Below are 14,573 nucleotides of genomic sequence, written 5' to 3' on the forward strand. Positions count from 1 at the left end.
GGACTGTCTCTGTGACTCTCTGTAGCACTACAGTGCTTTGTACTGCACTATTCTATCCTGTACTGCCCTGTCCCTCTATTGGTAGGTTGAACTTTACAGTCTTGGTAGGAGAATTATTTTCATTCTGAACAACTGGTTCCTTCTTCTTGGTGTGCGTAACAGCAGCAACTTCCAACTCTACCAAATTGGAGGCATGCTCTTGTACCTTTTGTTGGCTATCAGTGGCATTGGCCTTTACAGGGGCTGGACTTGGATAGTCCTTTGCAGTGTGGCCTTCACCTTTGCGTCGACTGCATAAGGACTTGTAATCCACAGATTGTCTAGGGTTTGGACAATTCGGGGAGATATGTCCCTTTTCTCCACACCTATAATATTCCACCTCTGATCTCTGACCACCGCCAGATTGTTGTCCTTTGTAACTTTGAGAGGGAAACCTCCTTGGACCAAAATTAGGACCAAATTCTCTAGGCTTTGGTCTAATATCCTGTGTTGTCATTTTGGATTCCAGTAAGTTGAATCTTGCATTTTCATCCTTCTGTCTTCATTTATGCATCTCTTTCAGAGAGCAAATATCCTCTATATGGTTCTTCCGCAATCATTAGGAACAAAAGGCTCCAGGAATGGTTGGTTTTCGGGTACATTCAGTGGCTAAATGTCTCCCTTGATGACACTTTCCGCACCATGTATTAGAGCGCATCACATCTCTTCCAACTCCCACAGGAGTGGATATATTAGCAGTATTCACCTTCAGCATTCGTAGCTGCTCTATAATCACATCCAGAAGCTCTTCCTTGATACTTGCAACTGAGTTGGATAAGTAGTCCTTCAGATTTTCACCTCCTGAAGTGCTTGTAGTAGGGTTTTGGAAAGCTTCTGTAATTACTGCATACACTGGTTGGGTCGATCCAGAGGGTCCTCTGTTCTGGCTCTGATTCAGAGCTCCTGTTGAGACTTGGGGTTGTTGATTCCAGTTGGTAGGGTTCCACTATTGCTGAGTCGCCAGTGGAGGAACTATTTGAGGCCACTGTTGCTGTGGCTGAACCATCATTTGAGGCACTGTCGTCTACGGTGACCACAGTGGATTAGGTGCATTATACTGCGGCACTATTTGCATCTAGGGATAGGGGTAGGGAACTGTCCCTAGGACTGCATTTGGTGGGTATACCATTCCTGGCATGGAAGAAGGTAAGACTCCTCTTCCTAGAGTCATTGACAGCCTTGCTTCAACTTCGTCATACAATCTTGCACCTTCCACTACAGCTTGCAGATTGACTGGTCTTCTCAATTCTACGAACTTGCAAACTTTTGGTTGTAGGTCTCTAAGGAACACTCCTTTCTGGATACCTTCATCCAAATGATGGTTAGTCCATCTCTTCAAGATGGATTCCATTCGCGAGACATAAGCTTCTACTCTTTCTCCAGAGGACTGACTTAGGTTCATGAACTCCTCTCGCATCCGCTCTTCAAAACCTTCACGCCTAAATTTAGTGAGGAAGGCCAACTTCAGGTCGTCCCATGTGCCAAAAGTTCATGCTACTTGTCTCTCATACCACTGAAACGCCGCGCCCTTGAAAGTGGCGGGAAATATTGCTAACCAATGCTCAGGGGTTCTGGCATTGTTAGCCACACATGCTACCATAAATTCTGCTACATGAAGATCAGGGTCTTCATTGTACTCTCCCTTAAAAACTGGCAATGGGACTACATTTGCTGGCCTATCATCAATATTTCCAGGACGAATCTGACTAGGAAAGGGAACCTTGAGTTGCCATGGGGACTTCTGTAAAGAGTGCTTTTAGGGCGTCAAAGGAAGCTTCTACTGCGAGCTCATTCTCAGCTTTGATTTTTGCCTTCTCTCTTCTCACATACCTCTGGACTCGTTCTAACGCTTGCCTCTTGATTGCGTCATTCATCAGGGGGTTGGTTCTACCCAGTTAGTCTATACTCAATAGGATAGTATTAGAGAGGGCTCAGTCTCTGGAGGATTCTCTGGCCAACATCTCCTCTACTTCCTTCTTTTCAACATCTCTGAATTCGGCTTTCAAACCACTACAGAGGGGGAGATATTCCATTTTGAAAGTATTAAAACTCATTCTTCTTAGGACCGTTGTTGTGTCATTATAATAATGCCAGCTTCTGAGGGTTTCAACAATGTATGTTGTGAAAAACACTATGTCTACCAACTTCCAGTGGGTTGCTGATTGGACAAACAAAAGATTGTCAGTGCACCAAGCATCCCACGTATCTTGCTGTTGAGCATCCATGAACAAATTCCAACTCTTTTCCTTCTTGTTTTCGTGAACCTCCACAGACCACGACTCTTGAAGCTTCTTCAAAATCTCCCACTTGATGATGTCTGGAAACTTCTCAATGAATGTCAAATCTTCCATGGATGGTCATTCTCTCTGTTTCTGCTCTTCAGTTTGTTCCCAAACAGTTTTCCACCAAGATGCAAGTTTTTGCTGCTTCAACAGGAAGAGGAAACAATCCACCACATGGATCATGCATCATGATGGTGATATGTTTCCGCCATTATGGGATGAACTTCTTGTGGAAAGTATCTTTGATAATGAGAATTTCCAACTCTTCAGTGGAAGAAGGAACTTTGCAAACATCCATTGACAATGCCATTTCCTTCATTTTCAACCTCTTCTGATGCTTGTTGATGGCAGGTTTTCCCCGATTGCGCACCAAAAACATGGAGCCCCAAGAGGAACACCAAGGAAAAAGGGATTCTACTGCAAGAAAATCTATCTTGTAACATCAACAAGCTTTTATTTCATTCTTTTGATGACCAAAACAAAGAAAACAGCAAATCTTCATGCAACATCATAGTAGATATCTCCCATAGATTGAAAATCCAAGGTTTTCCATCCTTGAACAAACCCCATTTTATGGTTATCTTAGTATACTCCTAATGGAAATTATAAACATGGGTTCCTTTACAACCTAGATTCGGAGACCGCCACTTATAGGCAGCTCCCGAAAAACACACCATTGATGGGACCTAAAATGGGCCGACACTGGATAAGACACTAGCCGAACCTCATGCCATCAACAGACAACCCCACCACACCACACAGCCTCGCAGGCTCGGAGCGTCTGTCGAGGGATACACTATCCTAAACACTAATCACTGCGCGTTTATAGTTTGTAATCCAACAGATGTTCCATTTTCCATCTCCTCAGAGGGAGATTATACATATATCGGCAATAAATGCCAGGTATTACACACACAAGGGCACCCCACCGGCTGATTGTCGTGGCCCTACTGCAGCTCTCCTACATCTTGAGGATTGGCCCCTCGATGCACTGCTCCCGCATATAGACACATTCAAAACAAACTCCCCTTTTGGTGCCAATATATTTAACGTTCTAGGAATGCACTTATCATCACTTATCCATCCCCTTTAACCCCCGTCAGCCAGGTTGCTCACTCTCTCTACGTGGATCAAGTCTTAAAGAAACCAAGTGCTATGCATCCAGGAGCTTGTAATTGATATCATTTAACGATGCTTGATGCAAACGTGTATATGATTAAGTTTTCAAACAATTGGAAAACAGTATTGTGCATTGTGCAAATCCATTCTTTTCATATTTCCATATACTAACGCCTAATTGCTGCGATGAGAGAAGACACCAAGCCTTACACTCGTGATGTACTTCCCTTAATTTAACTTAGCGTCATCCTATATGAATAATGCAGAAAATACATCAGATTTTATATTATATTTTAACACTCAAACTTTCCTCCTCCCCTAGCGTTTAAGGTTTTGCCTCGGTGCATAGGTAAAGGGGTAATTTCATGTGTATTTCGCATGAAATAAGTAGTAAATACTCACAAAAATATATAAACGGGGATAACCTGAGGCAAACCCTCATGCTTTATACACTCATTATACACTCATAGACACATCCATAATTTTCCTCGTCCCTTTCTTATTTTTCCCCCTTTTAAAGAGCATTTTTTCCTATTTTTCCTTATTTATTCTTATTTATTATCAATAAAAATGGAAGAAAATTAGCATTATTTTAGAGCTATGGCTCTTGAGTCCTTAAATAGCAGCCATGTAGATTTTATTGATATTTTGTTTCATGCTTATCCGATTTTAAGCCCAAAAATCCCATTTTTACTCTAAAAACAATGTTTTTCGGGTTTTTCCCATTTATTTCCCACACTTTAAGTGTATATTTTCTGAGTTTTTTAATTATGAAAGACTAAAACCAACAACAAACAACATGTCCATTAATTTCAACCCATATAAGCATTGCTAACCTCATCAAATGCAAAAAAATAGCCATTTTCTTTTTAAAAATGTCATTATCATGTATTTTTTATTATTTGGGGTTTTGAAACTTGTTGCGGGTCTGCAAATCAGGGCCCATTTGATGCTCAGCCCGCCTCTACACTACCATCTTCAGCCCTTCAACTTGGAAGCAAGCCGGACGAGCATTCACCACCCGGACTTCATTCTTCTTCACATGCAGGAACTGCCCCTTGTAGGAGAGAGAGGGAGGAGAGAGAAAGACTAAAAACTGAGATATTTAAATCCTCCATTAAAACAGGCAAGCTTGCAACCATCTTGTTCCTCTCCTTGCCCTGATCAAGAATCTCCCTCTCTCTGTCCAAACGGGTTTGAATCAGAGAGGCAACGAGCAAAAATGAGGAGGCGCATTGACGCTTCCCTCTGTTTGATAATTTTTTCATTAGTTTCAAAGCTTTTAATAAGCCTAAGGTTTAAAACATTAAAATAACTGGTTCATCTTTTTGTGTTCACACTGTCCCGCAAGTGGATTTTTTAAATTTGAAGACCCAAACGAACTCCAATTTGCAATCGGATTGGACAAGCGACTTCGTGGCATCAAACTCCATCAACCTGGCCTCTCCCACGTAGTTTACAGCTTCCCGATCCAGTAGTTGCTTTATAATGCCGAACCTTGTGGGGATTAAATGGAGGGTCAAACGACCTCCGATTGACGAACCGAGACTTGTGTTGGATTCCTGATGTCGAAATGCATGTAGGAAAACTCTAGCTCGTCCATCCACCACCGTTTGATTTTCATGAAAATTGGCTCTTTAACACCTCTCGGGCACTTTCCGGCTCCAAAACAAACTTCAACGCTTCAAGAACGGGTCCAAATCGGGTTCTATAATCCAGCTCTCAAGCGAGCTCAAGCAACCTCAATCCCTCTCTAACAAGCTCTATCCTCTATAGCAGCGTGAGACAAGAGAAGAGTATAGAAGAGAAGAAGATGAGAGGAGATGGGGAGCTTCTTCTCTTCGATCCCTCACTCACACACACTCACTCCCTCACACTCACTCACTCCCTCTCTCAAGCACAAGCAAGAAGGCAAGAACAAGAGAAGAAGAAGCTTTTTGCCACACACAAGAATGAGCTTCTCATTCACTTTTCAACTTTATATACAAAACCCTAAATCCCTTTTGGGTGGTCATTCCCCTTTTTACATGGCCTGTCGTTGCCTATAGTAGGCCCTTTGTCCCATTTTTTTTCTATCTTCCTAGCTTTCTTCCTACCGCCCAACTACCTTTACAAATTGCACAGATGAGAGCCTGGCACTCTTAAAATAAATCATGGTGTGCCTTGCGCTTGTTTACAAAAGTATAGACTTGCACTTTTTCTCGTGCACCTTTTTCCTTGATTTAGGACTTTTCTGCACTTCTTGTGTTTCCAGAATCTTCTTGGCGCGCCTTCATCTTCTGTTTCACTTTTTTCTTGGCCTTATCTTCCACTTTAGATTTTCCAGCTTTTCCACCTTGTTGTTTCAGGGTTAACAATCTTCTTGTCAATTCAAAGAAGAAGTATATGTCCTTTGTACAAATTCCAAAATCATTTGGGGATGAAAAAGAATGTAATTGGTCAGCTTTCCCATTTCAGCTCCATGGTGCTTATTTGTTGGTAGTGCCTTGCAACTCTGGAAAAAAGCTTCAATAATCCATGGCATTGTTTATGCAGATGGATGGTTTGATGGTGCATCTTGGAGTCAAGATGAGCTATATGTTGCATATGTTGTCGAAGAGCTTGCTCCTAGTAGGCCAACCTTTGGGAAATCTTATAATTCTGAGGAAAAAGAAAAAGAAAATGACACCTATAGTTGGAAAGGTCAGGGAGACTGGCAAGAGGATTGGGGGAAATCATACACAGGAAAGAGAAGATCACATCTCTTCGTTGCAAGCTTACAAAGTGGTATTGTGCATTCTATGAAAGGCATCCCAGGACATCTCAGTGTAGGTCAAGTCGTGTGGGCTCCTGAGCTGCCATGAAAACCTAGAATGCTGGTTTTTGTTGGTTGGCCATCGACTTCAGAGAATTTTAAGACCTCAAGAAAGTTAGGGATCAAATATTGCCTCAACAGACCTTGTGCCCTTTATATTGTGCAAGAGCTAGCTAGTGGATTGAGGTTTAGGTTGAGACCTTTCCTTGCTGGCGACAGGTTGATAATAGTGCACCTCTTATGCACTTGTCATCATCAGTTTAAAATCATCAAAATCAACATGATCTACACCCTTCCGGTCCACACCTCTGATAATATTCTTGCAATCTTTGAGTGTTGCTTTCTTGTCTCCAAGGTTTGTCAAAACAAAGTGGAGCTCCTCCGCAGTGATATTTCCATTCTTGTCTAGATTGAATACATCAAACATAGCTGAGAGCTCATCTTGGGAGTGCACTTTATGCTTTGTGAGCATTCCAAGACATTTTCACAGAGTGTGGAGCAATTCCCCACTGTTGATGCTGTGCTTTCTCCAATTGGTTCTTATCATGGGAGAGATGGCAGATCTATGATGACAAGGAGAAATTTAGTGGATGCTGATAAAAATGGAGCTAAAGGCATGCTCCTGGGTGCAAGTGAACACTACAAGCAAGCTACTCTAAATGCATGGTGAGCCAAATAAGCACGAAAGGAAACTTGAACCTTTGCTGCTACCCATTCCTCCCACTTGGATAACTCCACGTCACTTAGGCTTTCTGAGGCTTAATCTGTACACCATGTTTGCTACCAGCTCTCCCGTGAGCCTTCCCATTAGGAAAGCTTATGCACTGAATGGCCTCCATGGAAGCTTGAGAGGAGCTCGAAAAGAAAGAGAGAGAAAGACTCTCCTTGAAAAGTAATAGCAACTATACCCTCTTCTACTCTTGCTACCACTATTTTTTAGAAATTTACCTTTAAATTTGGCCCAAAATGACCCACTGGAGCTGCCAAATCCGGTCTTCCAACCTCTAAACTTGGTCCAAGGACTCCATTAATGATCCTGACTTCTGTCCTCTTGGTCGTTGACCTCTGGGTCCTTCAGTGCTCCTCCATTTTAGTGCCTATCTCTGTGTACCTCAAGCTTCTTGGATTTTTAATTGAAAAGGATGGTAACTGAGCATGTAAGGTAACTAAATGGATCAGAATTAGAGCTCTGACACCACTTGTCAAGAAGAGGATAGGAGAGAGAGAAGAAGAGGAGGGAGAGAGAGTGTAGAAGAGAGAGAAAGACTACATGAAGAGAGAGAAAGAGAGTGACAAGGAGAGAGAAAGACTAGAAAAGGAGAGAGAAAGACAGAAAGCGAGAGGAAGAAGCCATGAAAGCTTCAAGATAGAGGTGAAGATGAAAGGAGACTTGTATTATTATTTGATGGTTGAAAATCAAGTCCCTTACACCTTTTATACCGGCTAGTGTAGTTGGTATTTTATCCTCATTATTTTATTTTCCCTCTCTTTTACAATGATAGACCTTTGCTTATTTTTTAGCATCAAGAGTGTGTCAAAAATTCATGAGAGATCAATATCTTAATGAGGGAGAGAAAGATCAATGTTGTAATAAATGGGATGATAGACCTAATGAGCTAATGAGAAATTGTGACTTGCACTGTTCCTTTTTGAGCATTAAGAGTGTTAGAAATTCATGAAAGAATCCCTTGTGAGGATGAAATGGACGATTCACACAAAGGGGTGGGCTCAGTGATTGGATACTCAGGAACAAGGTGTTGTGTGGAAAAGGGAGGCCTTGAAGGGGAGTTTGGAGAACCCATTAAAGAGAGGTAGGAGAGTTTGAGTTTGGAATATCCAAGAATAGAGGAGTTTCAATATTCACAACTATCACCATGTGATAGAAGAATTTTAATCAATATGTGATTGAGAGAAAATCTCCCACAATACTAACAAGAGAGGAGCCTAGTAATGTAAGTAGTATCAACTCTTTTGAAGCAATTGAGAGCAATGATGAGTTGGAAGGTTGTTTTATGAGTAGTGATGATGAAAGGCATGATTCAAGTAGTGTCATGGGGAGATTGAAGTTGCAGTGTTGACTATTGTAAAGGTGAGGTTAAGTTTGAGGTGAATAGGCCTTGCATAGCACACTATGAGAGATGTGTGAATGACTACAAAAGTGAGAGAGAAAGCAATGAGGGAGTGGAGAGATCTCTCAATGGCATTGAATAATATTTGAGTGTTCCTAGATAGGAGAAAGATAGTTTATGGTATCCTCAAGATTGTACCTTGTTTGAGATTGACTAGGACTAGAATTCAAAGGGTCCAGAAAGTGATATAGAGGAAACCATGGAGGAAAATGTGAAGAAGAATTTGGAGAGAGTGAAAAATCTTATATAAGGGAAGTTAGAAGGGCATCACAAAGTCCTCAAGACACTTAGGGAGATGTATTAGAAGAAGAAGTTGAAAAACAAGAATAAAATGAGGTTTCTTTGGTGGATATGAAATGAATGAACACATGATAAGAATTGATATAAAATATCAAGATCAAAATGTAGTTTAGGGAATCCATAGCCATGGGAGTAAAGAAAGATGGAGAACCAAAGGTTGTAGGTTTTGAGATAATCTTTTTGGTGAACAACTGTTTGAGAAATCAAGAAAGAGACCAAGGGATGCAATATAGGAATGGCAAATGAATGTTACAACATTATATAAAGACTTTTACTACTACCCATAAATGCTTGTAGACTAGGGAGTGGGATAAATATGTGATGCATTTTTTCCAAAAAATAGAGGCCCTAAGTCTCTATTGGGTAACTAGGTTTTGGGACCTTTTATAAATGAGTGGTTGATTTCATGTATGATAAATAATCAACTAATATTGGAGCTCTTAATAAGTTAAGAGTTTGAACCTTAGGTGGTTCCTCTATAAGAGCCCATCATTGTGAGGGTTGGTAATGACGTGGAATGCCCTACTAAGGGCATAGGTACTACTTACTTTGTTGTTGCAAATTTTAAAGTAAAAAATCTTTCAAATGTGTTGTATATTCCAAAGATTAAGAGAAAGCTCATATCAATTTCTTCTATAACCAATCTTGGCCATGAAGCAAAATTCACTCAAAAAAGTGTAAATACTCTCAACACTGCTAGTAAAGTTGTTGGTAAATGAGAAAAAAGGAATAAAAGCAATGAGCTAAATACTCTTGTAGTCACCACTAGTGTGGAAACATGTAAAAATTGGCATGAAAGATGTGATTAATATTGGATTTGCAATGTTAAAGAAAATGAATAAGCAATATATGGTTGTTTACTTTAATGCTTTTGTGGAGTTTGAGTGTTTATGCATCTAAATAGAAGGCGTTGGATGTAAAAGAGCTAAGCGGTAAGGAGAGGTGGTATGTTTTCTTGAACCCTAAAGCTTTGAATATTATTACGGGCAAGGGGTTATAAACACTTCACTACACATTGTTTTTTAGCATAATAGTGGGGTTTCCTATACCCCAAGTTATCAACAACTACTTCCATGCCATTAGGATGGTACACTAAATTGCACATTTATCTTGCATTGCGTGGCATAAATTATGCTAAGAATGTACTTTGTGATCCTAGATGTACATCCATGAAATTTTGCATCATTCTTAAGCATTTACCTTGTGCACAACACATTGGGGATAATGTACCACTAGTTAGAAATCTTGGATTGAGAGGGTAAGGAGGTTAGATGAGTTGAGGGCTATGGTGATCTACTCCTAGATTGATAGGGAAAGGAGTTGGGTGGTCTATTCATGTGTTGAGATAACGAGCTCTATATGAGATGGCATCCACTATGTGCCTTGGGGATATGGTAGAATATTATTCATTGGTGTGTCAGGTGACCAACATGAAGATACGCTAGTGATTCTACAACTAGACTACACCCATGTGGTCCATCCTTTATTATGGCACATTTATTATGCCATCTCTTCTTTTCTTAGTGGATTCACACTTAGTGAGCACATGTACGTATGTTATGGTACTTTTATATTAGTCTTCTATCATGTTGTAGACTTAGTTCTTTTGTATGGAAGAAGAAGAAAGAAGAAGAATAGAATTTAAGCTCTATCTCTCTGTGTTCTCAAGTCTCCATTGCTTTTGTATGTGTGTGCTCTTGGGTTCTTCACCTCTCTCCCCTCTTGTCTATTCTCATGGTATCAGAGCTATCCCACAACTATGTGGAGTTCAATTAAAGACTGGGATAAAGGCATTGGATGGCTCATTTTGGCCTCCATTTTAGACTTGTAAGTCTGACAACAATATTTGGATATATTGTAGTTTTGATTGTGTCAACCATTTATAGATATATAGGTTACAAGTTTCAAATATGTAAGGTTTCAGGTGTTTGCTAGATTGTAGACATAAAAGACATTTGCATACAAATTACAGATTGCAATTACTATGTAAGGTTTCAGGTGTTTGCTAGATTGTAGACATAGAAGGCATCTGCATACAAATTACAAATTGCGGTTACTATTGTACAGTCAGTGAAAAAGATTGCGTGTTTGTGGTGCATTTGGTATTAGCTTACTTGTAGATTGTATTTTTTGTAATTGTTTGTGTTATCAAAAAATGTAAAAACTTTAACTAGATTATTAGCAAGAAGCTTGATAAGAAAAATTATTTTACATGAAAGTTTAGGATGATAAATTTCTTGAAGGGCAAAGGTATTTGGAATTACATTGAAGGAGACATGGTAGTAGCAGCTGAAGTTCCTTGTGATATCATGACTTTGATTTAAAATCTTCCCAACTTCTCACAAACTGGACTTGAAGAACCCTAAAATCATTAAATAGAGAAGATTACGAGCAAAAAGAAAACCCGAGGATCGTAACCCAACATTTTTTTTTGATTGACAAGGATTAGCCACTCGTCATGCAAGTTACCATGTGAACGAGAGTTATGAGTCGTATTAATCATTAGTGTCACTGTCTATAGTATGGATGCTCCAAAAATACTAGATTTTTGGACAAAATTAGCATATTTTTTATATTTTAGATATTAGTTATTATAAATATCCTAAAAAGCTATGGAAACTTCTAGAACAGGATATCATGTAAAAAAAGCAAGTGGATCTTTCAAGGAATTTTGGAGATTTAATGCAAAAATAAGGATTGACAAAATCGCGGGTCGCAATCGCAATATACAAGTAGCAAACATCACTCCGAACGGGGAGAAGGAGTGATCTAGAATATTTTTTATTAGGTGTCCTGGAGTTTTACCCCCCTTTCAAAGCCAACAGAACCATCAAATTTGCGATTTGATTATTAGATTGAATCTTGGAAGCTTTAGATTGTTGATTTTGCCAAGATCCCCTCCATAAAGAGCTCTTCTTAGCCACAAACCTTCTTCTCTAATTTAGCTATAAATAAGAGGCATGGGGAGCAATTAAGAGAGGTCCGAGCAAGAGGGGAGAGGCCCTTCTCAGGAGTATAGAGCAAGTGGGAGGAAAAGAGAGGGGGGGAAGAAGGATACCCCCCCTTGAGAGGCTGCAAGAGGGAGCTAGAGAGGGGGAGAATCAGAAAGAGAGAGAGAGGAAAGAAGATCTCGAGAGGTTGCGAGAGAGGGAATTAGAGAGGGGATTAGTGTTGAGATTCAAACAATCACATCTACTAACAGCCTCTTTGTATGGAGCTTCAGGGCTAAGGACATGCAGGCTTACCTATCCCATATGCACAGTGGAGCCTATTGCAGTTTACTCCTTTCCTATAAAGCATTGTACTTGCTTCCTTTTCTTAATGCAATGATAGTACTCTTTTCTTTTCAGTAAAGTGTCAGTGCCATTGTCCACACACACAAGATTGTGTTTATGAGTTCAAGTCTCAATCTTGAAACCTAATTCACTTGTGTGACAATCAATGTCTAAGTTTATGTCTACATGAGTCTTCTTCCCATCTTTGAACCACCATAGCCATGCTCTAGATCCATGTAGCTTAACATGGTATCAAAGCCCAGTCGGGCATGGCTTAGCTTGGCTTATTTCTTCTTTGTTCTCTCTCAGCTCGTATTAACCTCAGGTCAGCTTGGTTCCAGCCAATGTCTGCCATAGCTAGGATGACCCATCTCTAATTGAGGACCTAGATCTGCATCTATAGGCCATATCTCAAATCGATTGCTTTTGCAAAATTGTTCTACATTCCAAGGTGCTTCATTGTGGCACATCAGCCCTCAACATCGGGCGCATCAGAGAGCAGCATTGCGAAAATTCCCTGTCGCTGCCAGATCTGCACCTCTTCCTATTCATACCATCTACACCATCAGCACATGATAAATTTCAGGCTGCAACCATGGGGCTTTGGAAGGCTATGACATAAGCTTTCTATACATGTAAAAAGTTTGGGAGATGATCAAGAATACAGCCCACACAGATCAAAAAACCAGGGCCCTGTCTGAAACCCTAAACTGTCAGCCATAGCTATTTTCTTTCAAGCTCTTATTTACTTCATTTCCCACTTCCAACTCACTAACATTCCTGTTATTCAAATCAAAACTGAGCACTGAAGTGTCGTGCATGATTTGAGGAGGGGAAGATTGAAGAATCAACAAGGAAAAGATTCAAGAGAAGACCAAGCCACTTTAACTCTTGCTTCTTCCCAATCAACTGAAGCATTTGTTACTCAGATTTGAAGTTTCCAGCCAGTATAAATCTTCAAGAAAAAGATTTGAAGTACACGTCTGAAGATCCAAGCACCCACCTAAAGATCAAGCAACCCACTTGAAGATTCCAGCTCAACAGCAAGTTAGACATAGTGTGTTTTCACACTACCATTACTTGTGTCTCTTGACACATTGTAATTTGCTCTTTCACTTGTAAAATCTGAGAATCTTGGAACTGATTTACTGCTACTCCAGCTCTTTAGCATGGGAAAAGACTCACCGATGACTCTGTTCAAGGGAGTTGGTTTTCACACCTGGCAAACCCGCATCAAGCTCATCTTGATGAAAAGGGTCTCTAGGCCATCACAAATGGCAAAGAGAAGAAACCTCAGGATACGGACCTTGCAACTACTTGGCAAAATAATGATGACAGAGCCCAAACCATTATCAAACTGGAGCTAGATGACAGCTATATCCACCATGTGGATAACTGTGAGACCTCAAAGGATACATGGAAGAGACTTGACACCTTGTTCGGTGCATAGTCTAAATCATCAAAGTATAGTCTCCTGATTGAGTTTTTCAGGCTTGAAATGAAGTCCAGCACATCACTTGCCACACATCTGAATTACATGTAAGGACTTCTAACCCAACTTGCAGGAATCAATATTAAAATGGAAGAAGATGTTTGCATCAGTGTTCTACTTAAGAGTTTGCCTCTTGAATATAATAATGTATCAACAACCTTAATCAACATGCCAAATCTTGAACTTGTCGACATCCAAGCATCACTGCTAGAAGAGGAAAAGAAGCTAAAAACTAAGGAAGAACCAAGTATCTCTAGAGATGAGCATGCATTATATGTTGGTAACAAGTGCAAAGGCAAGAAGGATCAGCTCTTCTGTCTGCAAAAGGACCGGACACACTGAGAAGTTCTGCCATGCAAGAAAGAGATCTCAAAAGGCCTATCTTACAGCTGTAAAAGAAGAAGAAAACCATGAACCAAAAGAATAAAGACTCCCAGGATCGGAAGGACAAACCTCACCAGCCCTTCTACTCTCATTACTCTGATAGACTGTTTTAAAAGCGTTGTATTTCCTAGCCCTAATGCATCTTGCCATAAGCTTTGTAAACTCCCCATATAACTTGGCATTACAGTCCCTGTACACTTTGTGAGGCCCCTGTTACAACCTCTGGGTGTCCACCATGTTTTGGTGCCCACACTTAGCTTTTTTCTACGACAGCCTCTGGTGTCTACCATATTTATGGTGTGCCCACACTTCGCAGGTGATTCTCATTACAACCTCTACACACTTTGTGCCTTTCTGGTTGTGATTGAGGAGGGACAATCACACCTACTAACAGCCTCTTTATATGGAGCTTCAGGGCTAAGGACATACAGGCTTACCTATCCCATATGCACAGTGGAGCCTATTGCAGTTTACTACTTTCCTATAAAGCATTGTACTTGCTTCCTTTTCTTAATGCAATGATAGTACTCTTTTCTTTTCAATAAAGTGTCTATGTCATTGTCCACACACACAAGATTGTGTTTATGAGTTCAAGTCTCAATCTTGAAATCTAATTCACTTGTGTGACAGTCAATGTCTAAGTCTATGTCTACATGAGTCTTCTTCCCATCTTTGAACCACCATAGCCATGCTCTAGATCCATGTAGCTTCACAATTAGAGAGACAATGAATCAACTCAATCTCCCTCTGTCTCGGTCT

Source organism: Lygodium microphyllum, chromosome 6, assembly GCF_053477565.2.
Source record: "Lygodium microphyllum isolate KBCC chromosome 6, Lygodium_microphyllum_v1.1.10, whole genome shotgun sequence".
NCBI lineage: Eukaryota > Viridiplantae > Streptophyta > Polypodiopsida > Schizaeales > Lygodiaceae > Lygodium > Lygodium microphyllum.